Raw genomic sequence first — 13,569 nt, 5'->3', positions numbered from 1 at the left:
TAAATACAAAGCAGTTGACTAGTCTGTGAGCAAAGAGGGTTTCCTGTAAAGCAAAACAGAAACTTCACTCGGTAGCACATCAATAAATAAGGGAGATGTTAAAGGATATTTTTTTAAGATTGGCTGAGTGCTAAGGTAGAATGTTTTTGTTACAATATGTGCAGTTTCAATACAAAAAATTTCCTGGACCTTGACCCTGAATCTGGAGTATTTTTCTAGAGCCTAACTGAGATTTTAGGTATCAGCTTAAATATTACTTCTTTAAAGTAGCTTTCCCACTCTGTCCAAATTAAACTAGATCCTGTGTTTTAGGTTGTCAAAATAATTGTTATTTTTTTCATAATACCCATTATATTTTAAATTAATTATTTATGCAACTATCTGCTTAATTATAGCCTCTCTGTTGAACTTAACATTTCAGGAGACAGAACAATGTTTATTTTGTACTCTGACATATAGGAGATGACCAATATTTATTTGCTGAATAATCAGTGTTTGAAGAATGAATACCAAAATTGACATATCTAAGGACTTAGAATATTAGACCTAGATTGGACTTTAAATTGCAACTAGTCCAACCTGTGTTCCATTGTTGGAATATTCTTTTATAGTGCTTAGTTGATGATCATCTGATCACTCTTTAAACAATTTCAATGAAGGGTCACTAATTTCTGAGACATGATATCCTACTATTTATTAGTTATTAGAAATTACTCCACCAAGTACTTCCTATAACTTTTACCTCTGTATCAGCTCCAGTTTCAGAAGCAATCCAGAATAAAGTCCATTCCTTCTTGAATGCAAGGGTACTTAATTATGGCCACTCTGCCATGATGTGTTCCAATCCATCTTCCTTCATCTGTACTTAAATCCTTACTTTCTCCAAATGTTCCTCGTACAATCTGGTTGATTTTCTCACAGTCTTGCTCCTTTACTCAGCCTGTGTCCCATTTTGGCTAGATCCCATGATGCTCCAAATATGGCACGACCCAGGCAAAGTACAGTGAAACCATCATCATATTTGTGCTGGACACCATCATTTTATTAGTGTAGCTTAAGTTTGCATTGCTAGTTGTATCCCCCTATCCCTATAAAAAAAACTGAATTCTGTTGGACTCAGGGGCTGCTGTGATATCTCCTGGAAATTTAAGAGTTATTTTTCTTTACCATGTTTAAATTTCAATGCCTTGGGAAAGATTATATGACAAAGGGTATGTGGTAGATATCTTAAGGTTTACCCCATAACAGGCCTAAAACATATATAGTTTCCCCTACCCCCAGTTCCTTTATTTATGGTTATTATCATTTGCTTCAAACCCCACCCCACCCCCACAAAAAAAAAAAAAAAAAAAAAAAAATCAGGTCTTTTTGTAATGCTTGACAATCACTCCAAATGCTTAAGTCCTAGAGAACTGCATTGGGCTGAAAAGGGCAGCATGAAGTTGTTATTTCTGTGGTGATATATTTCCTAGGCTTTTAAAAACCAGGTTCAAGAAGGAAGAATGCATCAAGTCTCTGAGTCCTCTGTGTCTACAGTTCCAAAAACCAGCGGTAGCCTGGTGGAGTCTCTACCTTACAACTCCCAAAAAAGGATACATCACACAAGCCTACTGTAGCTCCCCACAAAGGCCTTAGGGCTCTGAGCAAAAAGAAGGAATCCTACCACATTCCTGGTTCACTTCCTGTTTCTTATTAGTTTACAAATTACACTGTGTGACTTGCTCCAGAGAAATATATCACCTTTTCTCTAAGCTATAAAATGTCCATTGTTCCCATACTTACAATTACTCTGATGCTTTTTTTACTGGATTCATATGGGTTTATTTCTTCTGTCTTTCTTTTCTATAAGGAAATAAACATGTAACATTCTTGTCTGTTTATTTGTCGACTGTATTTTTAATATCAAAGTTATTGACAACCTCAGTTCCCATGCCCTCCCACCACCCGCCTGCAGCTGCCTGGGATATAATGATATTTTGGGCCAGGAGTTCCCCACCTGTGGCAGCCTGGGAGATAGCAGGATGCATCAAACTGAGCCCCATTTGGCCTTGATCAGCCCGTCGTACTTGCAGCTGCGAGATAACCAAATGGCCACTAAACTCAATAGTTCCTTTTTCCTTCCCCCTACAAAGCAACCCCCACTTCCCTTAGGAGTATGGAGTTGTAGTCACCAGCAGCACGGCTCCCTCCCTCCTGACTTGCTAAACTCTGAGCCACCCACAGCACAGCTTCCTCTCAGCTTGCTGATTCCCCCAATAAACTTCTTTTTTCCTGCTCACCATATTTGAATGGCCTTCTGAGCGACTCCATTCTTGCAGTTATATACATTTACAGGTAACGAGAAAAAGTTGTCCTGCTCCATTTCTTTGTACTCCCAAGTTCTGATCAGCATAAGTAATCATTTTTATCTCTTTTCGATGGTTTCTTCTGGTATTTACCTCTTACTTATAAATAAAAAATTATATAATTATACCTCTATTTTTCAGTTTTTTTATGTTATCTAATGCCTTCTAATAATGCAAGAAGAGGATTTCACTGTTATACAAACCTCTACTTCTCTTTCTCTCCCTCTCTTACTCCCACCATCTTCTCAATTCAGTTATATCATTTTTATCGAAGTAATATTTCCCATGTACAACATTTTGATTATAAATTTTATTAAGAGCTCAGACAAATAATATACTACAATTATGTTCCCCTAATTATAAACATTTTGGGTTTTTTTTAAGTTAGTAATTGTATTTTCCCTATTTGCATAGCTTTATAAATAATTAAAACTAAAATTCTCAAACAGAACTTTAGAAGTACACTTAAATATGGTTAAACTCATCAGGTAAGCTTTCAGTAACTACTACATTCTCTCGCCTCTCTAATTTGGCCTTGCTGAGAAACTGTTTTCTTGAGACTTTTTCACCATTATCCTGAAGTTATCTTTATTTTCCTTCTGTTTGGCCCCTGTGTCTCAGATACCATAATTTACTATTCCTTAGTGTAATTCACTTTGTAGCTAACACATTTTTCAGTGGTTTCCTGGCAATGCAGGCTGCATGGGAAGTACATTTTTGAAACATTGTATGTCTGAAACCATTTTTATTTCCACCTTTACACTTGATTGATAGTTTAGCTGAGTACAGTATTCTAAGTGAAAATCATTTTCCCTCAAGATTTTATACATTTCTATACTGTTTCTAGATTTCAATGTTTCTGTTGAAAAGATGAAAAGCTGTTGATACTTGAACTATGTGGTAAGATTCTCTGTTTTCCTCTCCTCCTCCTCCTTCCCCTCATCCCATCTTTCTCTCCCCCTCCTACTCCCCTTTTCCTTCTTCTTCTTCCTCTTCCTCTCCTTGTTCTCCTTCTTTCTCCTCCTCCTCTTTCTCTTCCTTTTTCTTCTCCTCCTTCCTCCTCCCCCTCCTCCTCTTCCTTCATCTTTCCCTTTCTCTCTCTCTCCCTCTCTCATCTTTAAGAATTTATTTTCTTCATCCCTGCTGCTATGAAATTTCCTGATGCATTTTTCCAGTGTTGGTGTTATTTTCAAGGATTTTTTTCCCTAGGCTCTTCCAATATAAAACTTTGTAGTTTGTAGCTTACAAGAGTTCTTTCTTGTTAAACAGATGCTCATTTGCTAAAGTATCCTGTTGTAGGATTAAATGCAATGCATTATCTTATTGGCCTTACTTGTAATTTTTTTTTAATTATTATTTTTCTTTTATCAGTTTTGTTTCTCTTTTTTCTACTTGTTCATTTTGGCCTTTCCCTTTTACATTGAGACTTTCAATGTCTGGTTTTTCCCTGGCTAGAAATTTATATTTAAAAGGGGGGTCTCATGCCCTGGCTGGTGTGGCTCAGTGGATTGTGTGCCATCCTGAGAACCAAAGGGTCGCTGGTTTGAGTGCAGTCAGCACACATGTCTGGGTTGTGTGTGCCAGGCCCCTAGTTGAGGGTATGCAAGAAGCAACTGCACACTGATGTTTCTCTCCCTCTCCTTCTCTCTCCTTCCCCTTTAAAAAAATAAAATAAAATAAAAGGGAGGTCCTAAAATTTTGTTTGGAGAAGAAAAAATAAAAGCTGTGGATTGATGGCTCCTATTATGAGTGATAAAGGGGATACCATGCTATTTTACTCAAGAAGTCCTAACAGTAGTTTATGTAAATGTTTTGTCTTGAGCCAATTTTTTGAGCTCAGGATAGAAACTCTCCAGGCTACATCTAAATTGTACTGCCATCAGCATTCTGAGAGCCAAAAAGGGAAAGAGGTCCAGAGGCCTCCCAGTACAGGACACAGACTTTCATTCAATTTTCTTGTTCCTGATTCAGGGTCACACCCCATGCTTAGTGTTGCTTGCTCTCCTTGAACTAAGAGTCTCCCTACATCAACCATCAACTTCACCAGAAATAGAAACTTCATTTCCTCTGATGGAGTGGGACTTGGAATTTAGCCTAGGAAGGCTTAGTGATCTGAGAGTTTAACTGTTCCTTAGATAGAACTTTTCACCAGTCTTCCTTATTTCTACTTAATCGCTTAAGCCCAGTTTAGAAGTATCTGTATCCCAAACTCCTAAGACTTTGGGGGTTATGCAGACAAATTGGTTGTCTTGTTTTTTTAGATTCCCAAAATAAATCCTCCTTTCTCAAGTGTGGTTAACTAAATATCACTCTAGTTTTCCTTTTTCCAAATGAAAAAAAAAATATATATATATATATATATATAAAATTTTGTCTCAGAGTTGAGACACACTGATAATAAAAAATTAGTTATGGTTTATCTAGAATTCAAGTTTATTTGGGTATCCTATATTTTATCCAGAAATCCAAGTATGGTAGAAAGCAGAGTAAAGAAGTATTTTTTTTCAATATTTAAAATACTTATTGTTAACAACTTAGTGTTTTTAATACAAAAATGTGATAGCATTATATGACAAGGTATAATTACCACAAGATAATTACAGAATTATTTATACAAGGTTTTTTAATCTGCTTTATACGATTTTTAATTTGATTCATGTATAGTTTTATTACATTTTAAATATGATCTAAATTATCCAAAATGTCATTTTCTGAAAGCATGCCTTTTAAGAGAAGTTGTTGGCAGCCGTCCGTCTCGAGAGACGATGGTGTAACTTCTTAAGAGTCTATCTGCACCGCCGAGAATGGCTGTGCAGTCCGACTCAGGAGTGACACGGTATCTGTCTCCTCCCGTGTTGAATCGACATCTTGCGATGACGCTGGAGTGTCCTCTCCAGTGAAGCTGAAGCTACAGAGCCTGGGCAGGGTGATATGGAGGGTCTGCTGTTGCCCATGCAGCAGACCCCCCCTCTCTTCGCAGCTGAAGGATCCAAGGGAAAGACGGAGTCAATGCAGCTTGGCTTCAGGTGCGCCGCAGGAGTTGCCGGTGTTGACTACAACGTCAAACCGCCTTAGGGACTCCGGCTCCGGATTTTCTGTCGGGGTTTACTCCCTTAGCCTTTCCCCTGAAGAGGTATGCCGCAAGGCAGCGGAGGTTTTTTGGAGTCAGAGTTTTCCTTCTCTGATGTGCCCTGACTGGAAGATCGAACCAGCGACACTTAGCTCGCAGGCCGACGCTCAATCCACTGAGCCAAACCAGCCAGGGTTTTAAGAGAAGTACTCATTACATAAAGCAAGGGTTATATTTGTGTGCCACAAACAACATCAAAGAATTTTTTATTATTATTTTTTATTATTTATACTATTACAGTTGTCCCACTTTTCTACCTTCACCCTTCTACCCCCATTCCAGCCCCCACTACCAATCATTCCCCTCACCATTGTCTATGCCCATGTATCTTTCATATATGCTTTTTGTCTAATCCTTTCACCTTCTTTCAAACACTCTGCACCTCCCTTCTTCCCTCTTAACAGTTGTCAGTCTATTCCATGATTCTATGCTTCTGGTTCTGTTTTGCTCATTAGTTTATTTTATTCATTAGATTTTTCTTATAAGGATTTAGAATGCTGAAATTCTCACCTTACAATAAGCAGAATCAATAGATGGTATCTAGATCTGATAGAACAAGAAACACATTTTAAATGTAATATTTAGATTTTCAAAAGTAGCTAATGAACTATTTAGAACTTTTTTAGTTGAAGAGCGAATAAGTAGTATGCATAATATCTTCAGCTTTAATGGCAGAAAATCATTAGGTTTATGCTAATGTCTAAAGTCGAGAAAGAAGAAAAGAAGACCAACATTAAGGCAATCACCAGAAGACCTAAAGGCAGGACTGATTGAATATGGTGATCACTGGGTGCTGGGAAGCTAGCTGCAAAGATCTGTGGAAGAGGAGATTATGAACTTTTACTATTAGCTCTGTAGTTTTGCTTTTAAATACATGCTTAATTTAAATTAAAATTTTTAATTTGTTTTAATAAATACCTTAAGTGAATGTTTATACTGTAAGAATGGAGTCACTCAGAAAGCCATCAAGATGCAGTGAGCAGAAAAAAGTTTATTGAGGGAATTAGCAGGCAAGGAGAGAGCCATGCCGTGAGTGGCTCCGACTCCGGACTCCTAGGGAAGGAGGGGGTTGTTTTATAAGGGGAAGAAAAAAGGAACTATTGAATTCAGTTTGTTTATCTCACAGCTGTAAGTCTGACAGGCTGATCAAGGCCAAACGTGGTTCTGTTTGACGCACCCTGCTATCATGGGAGAGTCCCAGCCCAAAATATCACTTTCTCCTAGGCAGCTGCGGGCAGGTGGAGGGAGGCGGGAGGGCATAGGAACTGAGGCTGTCATATACTTCTAGTATAGTGTTTATTATTACAAAGTATCAAAAGTATTGGGCCCTTAGTAAGTCTCTGTGGCCTTAACTTATGAACACTTTCACGTGTATCTTTAAATTTCGAGAAGAGTTTAAGTTTAAGATCAGAAATCTATCAGGGAATTTACATTTTATCTTTTCCTAGTTAGAAGAGACTTATTTAACAGGGAAGATGTTGAATATGAAATCAAACTCCCAGCAGGGGATGATAATCTTATTTTCATGAAAGAGCAGTCAAGGAAAACACATTCATTTGTTTCCTTTTAATGCTTGCTACAGTCACAGTCAGATATCTGAGCAAGGTTCCCTTTTTAAAAAATGATTAAACAGGTAATTGTTTCATTAGTCTTAATCTTGGGGTTTACTGTAATCTAGGTTTCATGAATAAGCATACTAATTTGTCTGATTAATTTTCTTCTAGCAGTAATTTCAGTTAATAAGAGTGATAAAGGGAATATAAAGAAAATGTAACATTCCTGTAATTACTAACTGAAGTTATGAATATAAAAATATGTAATTTCCAAAATGGAGAAGGATGAAAAATATAGAGGAGCATAAATCTAATACATTTGCATAGCATTATCAGACAAATGATATATAATGTGTGGTCAGTGAATCCACTTCAGGTCTAACTGGTTGACCTTGCACCTAAAAAAAAGTGCTGTTGTAGCCTTCATGTTCAATACTGTAAGGTGTCTGATGGAGTTTTTCTGGTGATAAAAAAGAAAATTACTCTACACCTGCTATACAACATGTTCTTATAAATAATTGGCACTCTTAGAGACAAAAAAATATACTGTTTTATGGCTATCCAAATCTATGGTGAAAGTCATGTCTACAAAATATTGAAACAATTTCCACAAAGTACACATAAAATCCAAGCTAGTTGCATATTGAATACTTACTCTTCTCAGTTGTATATATAAAGCTACACCCCAATGAAAAAAAGGGAAATGCAAGTAATGTTGCAGCTCCAATAAGAACCAGGATTTGCATGAATTATTTATGTTTAAAGTTTTTTTTTCTACTTAGGATTCATAATATATTGTACTTTACCTTATTTTGTAACAGAAAGAGAAATTATGGCTCAATTTAGTAAACTAATTATAATCATAATCACATCTGCTCTTGAAAACTGTCAAATATCTCCAGAGTGCAGTGTACATTTCCTTTACTAGATTCCCTCTTTTACGAGTTAATTAAACAATTTCACAGCATTATTGTACATCTATTCTGCATGGCATATTGTTTGTGCAGAACATTCCTTTTAATAGCTCTATTCTTCAAACAGATGTTCATGTAAATTTTTTCACAGATTTTATTTGAAGAACAATTTGCACATTATCTTACTATGTAGTCACCTGTCTTTGGATATTGAAGCAGCGTATCCCTGTCTTATGAGAAGCCTGATATCATCAACAATTTTAAAGGAAGAAAAAAAATTCATCAGAAAATGTCTCAAGTCCATTCATAAGGATATCAGAGGACATTACCCCCTAGTGATGGCAACTCAAAGTTACCTTGGTATTAGAGTACAAAGTTAATAGCAACTTTTTCTCAGAGACACAGAAAAATAAAAATGCATGATGACATTTCTCTACTCATTTTGTTTTTATGAATATTTACTTACACTTCCAAGCAGATTGGATTCATTATTAATAAATCAAAATGACAATAGATGAAAGAGAAAGAAATGGATGCAAGACCTCTTTAAGTTTCATTATTGCAAGGCAACTGAATAAGCCATTCCCCAAGACGTGTATCCTGGGAAAGTGACACTGCATATTGTTAGGAATTGGCTAATCCTACCTAACACGTTTGAAAAAGCAGAGGCTGGTTATCGCATTTTGAGGAGGAACTGTCCCTCCCTGCTTGACTCAAATCAAGTTTTACAGGGTTTTAGTCTCTGACCAGGTTTGTTTTGTGCACCTCTCTCAATAAATTTATCTCCTTTCATTGTCTTTGTGTTAGAGAGCTATTGCAGAGTCAGCTGTATTCACCAGTGAAAATGTTGCATCTCACATGAAGAAGGCCTATATTGTAAACAATCTCACTGCAGTGCAATCAGAATCACACTCTTTTACTCTCCTTTAGATAAACAGTGGCAAGAAAGACATTTCACTGTTGCTTCTGAACTATGGATTAATGAATTATGAGCATCTACCAACCATTTTGATAGTATACTCTTTTTTTTTGTTTTTTCTCTTCCTTTTTTCTTAGAATATTCCCTTTAGCATCTCTTGCAATGCTGATTTGGTGGAGATGTATTCTTTTAGTCTTCCTTTGTCTGAGAAACTCCTTATTTCACCTTCTATTTTGAATGAGAGCCTTGCTGGGTAGAGTATTCTTGGTTGTAGGCCTTTGTTTTTCATTGCTTGAAATATTTTTGACCATTCCCTTCTGGCTTGTAATGTTTCTGTTGAGAAATCGGTCAATAGCCTTATTGGAGCTCCCTTGTAAGTTATTTGCTGTTTTCTCTTGCTGCTTTTAGGATTCTCTCTTTGTCTTAGAATGTTGCCGTTTTAACTATGATATGCCTTGGAGTGGGTTTTTGGGGGTTCCTCTTTATTGGAACTCTCAGTGCTTCTTGGACTTGCATAACTTTTTCTCTCATCAGGTTCGGAAAATTTTCTGTCACTATTTCTCCTATCAATTTTTCAGTTCCATGCTCCTTTTCTTCTCCCTCTCTTATTCCTATGATCCTGATATTATTTTTTCTAATGCTATCCTGTAATTCCCTTACATCTTGTTCATATTTTTTCAATCTTTTTTCATTTTGCTGTATCGTTTGAGAATTATTTCCTACATTATCCTCTAATTCACTAATACGATCCTCTGCTTCATTTAGTCTGCTTTTGACTGATCCTACTGTGTTTTTCAGTTCAGAGATTGCATTTGATAGTATAAAGTGAATTCACTTGGATGAAAATATAGTGTTGAGAAAAATGAAGAACCAGTATGTTTTCAGAGCTCTTATTCTATTCCTTTTTATTATATTTCTTTTGTTTTCTTTTAACCTGAATTTGGTTCTGTTTGAATAAAAATACCTGAGAAGTGGAAGCATTAATTACTAGGAATTTAAATTATGCTCACAAAAAGAGCACTTCATTTTTAGGTTTAAAAATGTGCAAAATGATAATTGTTGGAAAGTTTTAGGATAATTGCACCATGATGTCCCAGCCTCTTAAGCTAATAATACAGCAGAATTCAGTGTTTCTTCACATAGGCCTTCTAAGATCTCTTTGAACAGAGCTATCCTCTAGGAACATTCTTTTAGAACAAGCTGATATGAGATGCCATTTGGGGGAAGGAGAGTTCTGGGATTATTAAGATCCTGGGTGCATTGGGAGGACATTTCTCACTGCCATATGAATGATGTGTACCTCCAGTGAGTGATGGTGGAATGGGACATAAATGAGAGATTGTCAGAAGCAGAGTTCTTCAGTCATTTTAAAAAGAGTCCACATAGGCATTGTTTAGAATGGCAGTAATTTGGAAGCCACTTAAAATGTTCAGGCAAAGGTGGGTTTTTTTTTTTTTTTTTAATGGATTTTAACATATTTATGCAACAAAATGCTCTTTGGACATTAAAAATGAGAATGTATTTTTACTTATTAGCACTAAAGAATGATGATTATTACAATGTACATTCTTAAGAGAAAGAAATAGGTAAAACTCAATATCCATACCATTACTCATCTATTTCTATGTTTTAATGAGCACCTGCTGTCCAAACTAAGCTACCCAGTTCTTACTGCTTTTATTTGTTTGTTTGTTTGTTTTCTCCCTTGCCTTATACTAGACGTGGCTTATCTGACACTACAGTGGTCACAATGGGAGTCTGCAGAAACATCCCATGAACACAAATGCTAAGCTTGCAGGCACAGTATTAGGCTGTGATATTACATTTATTTGTGTGTGTTTCATATAAGTTTCTTTGAAGTATAAGCATCTATCCAGAAAGGTACACTAATCATAATTGATTATCTTTATGAATTTTTAATAGTGAACACAACTGAGTAACCATCACTCACATCAAGAAAAAATCATTTCCAGCCTCACTCCTGCCTCCTCCCAGGCACTCCTACCCCATCCATGCTTAGCCACTTGTCATGCTTGGTCTGGCTTCCTTTGCTCAATACTATCTTTGTAATGTTCATCCATGCCATGTTTTTGCATTTAATTATAGTAAATTTATTCTCATAGCTATGTAGTATATAACTTTAAATATAGTGCTGCTATGAGCATAGCCGTGATATTAATTAATACCTGAGTGTTAACATGTTAACTTACTTTTAGATAACTAGCATGAGACCCATTAAAAATGGGATATATATATATGTATTTAATGGGGTTTTATATGTTGTGTATTAAGTACCATTGAGGTGACTCCAACTCTTGGCGACTCTACGAATGAGTGATGTTCACAACGTCCTGTCCTCAGCAGCCCTGCTCAGCTCCTGCAGACTCACGCCTATGGCTTCTTTATGGAGTCAGCGTATCTCATATTTGTTCTTTTCCTGCTGCCTTCTATTTTTCTGAGAATTACCGTCTTCTCCAAAGAACCTGCCTTCTCATGATTCACGGTGTGCTCAAAGTAAGGCAGTTTCAGTTTTGTCATTTTTGCCTCCAGCGATGTCCCAGGCTTAATTTTCTCTAGGACCCATTTGCTCATCTTTCTCTCCAATAATATTTCATATGAATCATTTTTTTTTCCTGTCAGCCATCTTTACTGTCCAGCTTTCACATCTATACAAGGAAATACAACAGTGTGGATGATTTTAGCCTTGATCTCTAATAACAAATCTTCACTCTTTGTAATTTTATATTATACAGTTATTATAGTTATATATACATTATATTATGTATTTTTATTGCTGTACTATTTTATCTGATTTTTAAAGAATATTTGTATCTATGTTTGGTTACTAACTTTCCTTTTTCATACTGTCCTGGTATGAAGGTTATGCTAGAGACATAAAATGTATTAAGTATTCCTTTTCTTTACTCTGGAATGGTTTTTTGCAAGCTCACTCTTATTATGAATACTGAGAATCATTTATGAGGAAGCCATTTGGTCTAGGATTTTCTTGTGGGAAATTTTTGTAGTAATATTTTTAACTTCCTCAAAAAATATCTGATCATTTAGATTGCATCACTTTTGGTAAATGGCTTTCATGTATTTTTATATTTCATCTACATGGTAGATGCTTAAACTTTTCTCGATATTGTCTTTTAAATGTTTTCATATTTAGTTTAACAATGACTTATTTTAATTTTTGACATTGTTAATGTTTTGTTTTCTCTCAGTAATATTTGTCAGTTTTATTAGTATTTTTAGTAAATCAAATTTAGTTTGTTAATTTTCTCTGTTTTATATTTGTTTCTTAATTCATTGATTTCTGATCTTAATTTTAGAATTTCCATCTTTCTACGTTCTTTGGCTTGGCTTTGCTCTTTTCCTCTATTCTTGAGAGAGAAGCTTACATAATTCATTTTCAACCTTCCTGTCAATAAAAATATAAATACTGCTTTGGTTTGTATATAATTAGTGTCTATTTTAGATTTAAACTAGTAAATTTTAACTACAAAAATAACAATAAGTCTTATACAGCTGACTTTTTTTTTTAGAGAGAGATAGAGAGGAAAAGACAGAAACATTGATTAGTAGTTTTTGTTGCTCCACTTATCCATGCATTCATTGATTGCTTTCTTGTACGTGCCCTGACTGGGGATCAAACCTGCAACCTTGGTGAATCAGGATGATACTCTAACCAATTGAGCTACCCGGCCAGAGCCATATAGCTGACATTCATTGAGCTAAACAACAAGTGTTTACTGAGTGTCTGCCACATACCAGTAGCTGAGGACACATTATAGAATGAATCAGATATCTTATTCTTATGGAACTTATATATTAATGGGGTCCTACAGGTAGTAATTACATAAACCAACAAATACATGAGATGATGCTAAATATCCAAATGTTTATGGAGTACCTATTATTTACCAACCATTATTATTAGTTTACCTCACACAAAGACAATTTATTACAGAAAACAATAATTCAGGGAGCCTTTTTTATTCATAGATAGTGACCACAGCGACCCCCTCTTCCTGCATGAGTTGTTGGGAGAGATGGGGGTGATGTTCTCAATCTGTCTATACTTCTTTCCCTAAGGGGCAAGGGTGCTGAGGGATGACTGGGCCCCTGGTCCATGGGTCTTGCTTCTGTTTCCTCCTGTGGCCCAGAGATTGATGTGGAGAGCAGCGGTGCCCAGCCCCCTCCACTTCCAGACACATCCTAAGCAGCCGACATGGCAGTGTTCAGAGAGGACTCGTTTCAATCAGCCTTTAGCTTCAACCCACCAGCCACACAGCAGACAGTTTCCTTGACAGAAAGACCAGTGGCATAGAGAAAAGTGTCATTGAAGGATGCAAAGATGTGCCAGACGCCAAATACATTTTCTCCTTCAGCCATCGGAGGTCTGAGGATGATGACTTGTTCTTCCTTCTTTTGCTTCCCCTTGCAAGGTGCCATTTCTGTGTCTTCTCCAGACTCTGCCACCAGAAAGAGAAAATGGAGAAGTTTATTTGCCCACACTGTTAAATGATTGTGACTTTTGTTCTAAAATTAAGAAGAGTTAGTATGGACATTAGGATGACAAAAGAAAAAATATATACTTAATATCAACAACTATATAAAGCATTATTGTCTTCATTTTACAAAAGAGACATCTAAGATTCACAAAGATCAATTAAACCAGTTTATAACCAATGGTATCTCCAAA

At 36.1% G+C, this 13,569-nt stretch overlaps 1 pseudogene; it reads right to left on the bottom strand.

The window, feature by feature from the left end:
• Positions 1-12,828: 12,828 nt before the first annotated feature.
• On the bottom strand, positions 12,829-13,319 carry LOC150022022 (small ribosomal subunit protein uS11 pseudogene; annotated as a pseudogene).
• Positions 13,320-13,569: the final 250 nt, after the last annotated feature.

This window comes from Furipterus horrens, unplaced genomic scaffold (assembly GCF_987537825.1).
Source record: "Furipterus horrens unplaced genomic scaffold, mFurHor1.1.pri manual_scaffold_1, whole genome shotgun sequence".
In the NCBI taxonomy this organism is placed as follows: domain Eukaryota; kingdom Metazoa; phylum Chordata; class Mammalia; order Chiroptera; family Furipteridae; genus Furipterus; species Furipterus horrens.
This window is presented reverse-complemented; position numbering and strand designations above follow the sequence as displayed.